The sequence below is a fragment of the Malurus melanocephalus genome, unplaced genomic scaffold (genome assembly GCF_030028575.1).
Source record: "Malurus melanocephalus ecotype Western Australia unplaced genomic scaffold, MMel_1.1 scaffold_369, whole genome shotgun sequence".
NCBI classification, from domain to species: domain Eukaryota; kingdom Metazoa; phylum Chordata; class Aves; order Passeriformes; family Maluridae; genus Malurus; species Malurus melanocephalus.
This window is the reverse complement of record NW_026623601.1, coordinates 309,742-314,734: the sequence shown is the minus strand read 5'-3', so window position 1 is coordinate 314,734 and position 4,993 is coordinate 309,742.

Sequence of the window (4,993 nt, the reverse complement as noted above, 5' to 3'; positions counted from 1 at the left end):
CTCAAAAGCTCCCTCACTTGGAAATTAACCTCCCCTGGGGTTAAAGGGAAGGTTCTCCAGTGAATTCCGAATTGGCTGGAAACAGGAAGGGACAGGTAGGAATAAATGGTTATTTTTCATGGCAGTGTGTCATGGTGCCTCCTTCTAACAGTACCCCAGCACCTGCAGTGCACCTTATTAAAATGATGCAGATCAAAAACCAAAATCAGGCCCTTTTCCCATGCAAATTGTGGGCTTTGCCTCCAAACAGACTCGTGGGAGCTGGAAAAGCGAGTGCAGTCCAAAGGCCGTGGGCAATGATGGAAGGGAAACCGAACAAAACCATCCAGGAAACAAAAACAGAGGGGAAAAGCCCAAAGTAAAAGCTGCGAAGCTGCAGCATGCTGGGAGCCAGCAGAAATCCTGTTTTTATTCTACGGAACATCCCCTTCCATGCAGATCCCATCTCAGGCAGTGTCAGGGGGTGGGAACCCAGCTCTGCCTGCACATASGGTAAGGAAAAGGAGCCTTTGGAGCAAAGGGATTTATTTTTTCCCCTGCAAACACCTTCTTGCAGGAGGGCAGTCAGGGAGAGAGAACCTTGTGTGTTAAAGTGTGTGGGAAAGAGTTTAGACAGAAAAAGCAAATGGTGAAGTRGCTGGAATCGATTACTTCTCATTAACAAAGTCGTTTGTGCCCTGGGAAGGAAATTAAAGATGAAATAATTGAACTCCTCAGCAAACTCGGGGGCAGTCACCCTAAGCTTTGCTCCTCTTCCCAAATTTTGCTTTTAAAAATYTGGGGAAAAGGAACAAAATCAATCCTTTGTGTGGGATTGAGACAAACCAAGGAGCTGCGAGACTTGGACTTGTCAGGCTGGGAGAGCTCACCTGGACAGGAGAAGGCTCCAGGGAGAGCTCAGAGCCCCTTTTGGGGCCTGAAGGGGCTCCAGGGAGAGCTGGAGAGGGACTGGGGACAAGGGATGGAGGGACAGGACACAGGGAATGGCTCCCAGGGATGGGATATTGGGAAGGAATTGTTCCCTGGGAGGGGCTGGGATAGAATTCCCACAGAAGCTGTGGCTGCCCCTGGATCCCTGGCAGTGCCCAAAGCCAGGCTGGACAATCACCCACCCCTCAGAGCTGAAATTGCAGCTTTTACAGGAGCTCTGAGCCACAGAAACCTCTTCAGAAGCTGAAAGCTGCAGAGCAGTGCTCCCCTCCCTCCCAGTTCATTTATTTCCAGCTTTCCTTTGGGAAGGATTCTCCTGTGATCAGTTATTCCCTGGCAGTTCCCCGCTTTCCCCTCTGAGAACCTGCCTTTGCCTGGCAGGTTCATTCCCAGGGAGGGCTGGGCTCCGCTCAGCTCTTTCCTGGGGCAGCCAGGACCACTTGGGAAGTCAGGAAGAAGAGAGGGATAAATCCAGGGATTCACAGGAATTCACAGGATTCACATGGGAGCATTGTCCTCCCCGCTCAGCTGAGCTGTTCAACCCACAGCCACCAGCCCTGACTGTTTTTCAGCAGAGTTTCTATCTGTCTATACAAACACTCGTGACTGCAAAAAAAAAAAAAATCATTTCTAGATTGTCCCACCAGCAGAAAATGTGGCCAACCTGTGGGCATCCCAACGGAGCTGGAATTCCCTCTGAAGAATAAAGAAATCTTTGCTAAGATTTAATTTACAGCTGAAAACTCCCTCCCCCTAAAAAAATCTAATTAAAACTACGCTGATATCTGAAAATATAAGGGGGAAAGAAGAGATGTAGCGTTAGAATTTTGGCTTCAGCAGTTTAGCAGTGAATCTGTAGATTGTTAAAAGCAGCAGCAATTGATTCTTTTATTCCCAGCCACCTGCTGGGAGCTGCCTGTGCTGATGTTTCACCGACAGCAGAACACTTCCTACCCTGTTATTACCTAAAACCTGGGAAAAATAACACATCCATGAGGCTCCAGGGAGCCAATCCAGCAGGGATTCCAGCATTCCCGGGGATGGGAGCTGCCAGCAAGGATTCCAACATTCCCAAAAGCTCCGCAGCGGGAGGTGAAGGGAAAACAGCGCTGGGGAAAAACTGATAAATAATTGAATTGTGTTTTCTTTCTCATGAGGCAGATGGATCTCAGAATTATTTGAGGTAGGAGGGACCTTAAAGCTCATCCCATGAGCCACGGGCAGGGACACCCAGGCTGCTCCCAGCCCCAATGTCCAGYCTGGCCTTGGGCACTGCCAGGGATCCAGGGGCMRCCACAGCTGCTCTRGGCACCCTGTGCCAGGGCCTGCCCACCCTCCGAGGGAAGAATTCCGTCCTAAAAAAAAAGGAGAAATGTTCGGGATGAATGGATGGGAAGGATGCTGGGATGCTGAGCAGCAGCACAGCACAAGAGGGTTGGRTTGTGCCAGTCCTGGGGGAGGTCAGTGCCACCACAATCCACCAAATCCCACAAAATTTGGCTTCAGAGCACAACGGCAGTGACCATCCCCAGACAAGGAAATATTTTACCCCTGAATGGCCTCAAGGGGAGCAGCACGGCCTGGCCAGACCCCCATCCCCAGCTGGAAAGCTGATAGGAGCCCTTTCATCCCATGGTGATTRATTTCCCAGAATTTGGGGATATTYGGCTGATGCCTGATGATTTTTGCCTTTTGTTTTTATAGACCCTTTGAGACATTTCCTGTACCCTCAGCCTACGTTCATGTAATTCCTGTAGCCTGATATTCCAGCTCAGTTTAGGGGTTCTGCTGGACGGAAAACCCAAACACCCTCAGTACAAAGTCAGCCCTGCGCCATCTCAAACCTGAATCTCCAACCTTGGGTGAAGTCTCTCTTGAGCATATTGTATAAAATGAGCTCCAGCCTCATTCTGGAAGAAGATTCTTTAAAATAGAGAAACATMATTTGTTAAATTTCTTATTAGACAACCCTAAATAAATATAACAATTTGTAAAATCTATAACACTTTGTACGTGTTGTACAAGGTGTGTATTTCCCRTCCAGTTGTGCACCTGAGAYCCCATTAAACACCGAAGTACAACCCCTTCATCTCCTTAACCATGCCCGTGCCATAATTAAAACTGTCCTAGAAGGTGCTCTGAGAAGACCAAGCACTCGGCAGGTTAATTCAAATTAATGAATTTTCATTAATTTGGGCAGCCCAGACCTCGGGGTGCTCATGAAACATTTTCTCGGCAGGACTTYGCCGGCACCCCTGGCTGGTGAATCGCTGTCCCTGCTGCCCTGGGCTGCCAAAAACGCTCTGRGGCAGCGAGCAGAGCCCGAGGGTGGCTCAGGGCACAGGGTCCCCAGGCTGCTGCCACCCTCCCGCAGCCACCACGTGCCATCGGCCACTCGCCCAGCCCACGCTCCGGCAGGCGGGTGATGCTTTCCTGAAGGCGTCCCCATCCCCGATGAGCCATCCCCGACAAGCTGCAGGAGGGATGAGATAGGATGGGATGGGATGGGATGGGATGATGGCATCTCTGGTGTTAGTCACACTCTGAGCGTGGAGAGGATGGGATTTGACAGGATCAGCTGCCGGAGACTCGGAGGAAGCTTTCATTGAGGGAAATTGCAGCGAGCTGCTCCTGGTGCTGCTGTGCTGAATGGCGCTGTGAGGCGGGGCAGAACGTGGGGCAGGGGGAGCTTTGGAGTGAGAAAACGGGATTTGGGAGGTCTCTGACTCCAGGTGCTGCAGTTCTGTCAGCCCTCGATGCCGCAGTCACACCAGGGCTTTTTGTTCCCTTTGCCCTGCTCTCCGACTCGGGCACTGTCAGTGGCTGGAAGGGTCCAGGAGCCGCTTCAGAAGGACAAATGCTGAAATTCAGAATGGCCCCAAAGCTCTGCGAGGCAGGAATGCTGCAGCCTCCCCACAAGGGGCTGGCAGTGCCAGCAATCAGCCTGATGGAGCTGGGAGAATGCAGGYTTGTCCCAAAACCACTTCCCTCCCGACAGGGTTGGTGCAGGATCCCGGATCCGTTTGGATGTCCCCTGAAAAAAGGGGGAAGCAGCTCACTGGGAAAGCCCAGCTGATGAACAAAACACAGCAGAGAGCTCAGAGAGGGCCCAGAGCCTCCTGTGCTGCCCCATGGCTAATGGGGTTCACTCTCAGTGCCATCCTCGGGGCTGCCACCCTTCAGCTGGAGGGTAAGAGGGTAGGGAAAAGCAAAAAAAGGAAGGGAAAGAGTCATGTAAGGATGTTGCAGTTCTTCCTCAGGTGAGATGTGAACAAGGCTGCACAGCTGCCTGGCAGGGGGTGAGGGTTGGGGACATCCCAAATCCTAGAGGGGGATTAAAGCAGCTCTGTCTTCACAGGCTGCACCCACAAACACAGGGTGCAAAACTCTGGTCCCTTCTGAACCTCCCACGGGGCCTCAAACCACCCCTAAAATCTGCATTTTTATCATGCTACACCTGCTACACCACCAGTGTGAAGATTTGGAAGAGCAAACCCTCAACATTCCCTCTCCTTTTCTTTAGCGAATGAATTYGGGAAAGCAGCATCCAGCTGAATTYAGGATCAGCAGTGCTGACCCCTGCCCACCTCTCCTGTCCCTCCAGGGACACCAGGCCCCGCTCCCTGCTGCACAAAGCAGCTTCAATTTCCYCTTTAAGCTCCAGCAGGGTGAAAGCAAGAAATAAAAAGCGCCTCCTGCACGTTCCCGAGCATGAGACTGCCACACAAACGGTCCCCGCAGTGTTGAAAGCGTTCGGGCTCCTTCCTTATGCTGTTTCTAAGTTTGAAGAATGCCTGCTGGGTGTGATTAATATTCCTCCTCCTACACTCACCCGTTACTCCTGACAGCAAAAATTAAAACGGGAGCTTCTCTTCATTCACCCCCAGCCCACAGGAACGTGGTTACACGGGGAGAAGTCGCCAGGGAAGCGGGGGGAAGGTTTGTAAAAGCACCGTGCTCATGGGCGGGAGAGGTGTGGCTCTCATTCAGCATCGTGGATGGATGGATGGATGGATGGATGGATGGATGGATGGATGGATGGATGGATGGATGGATGGATGGA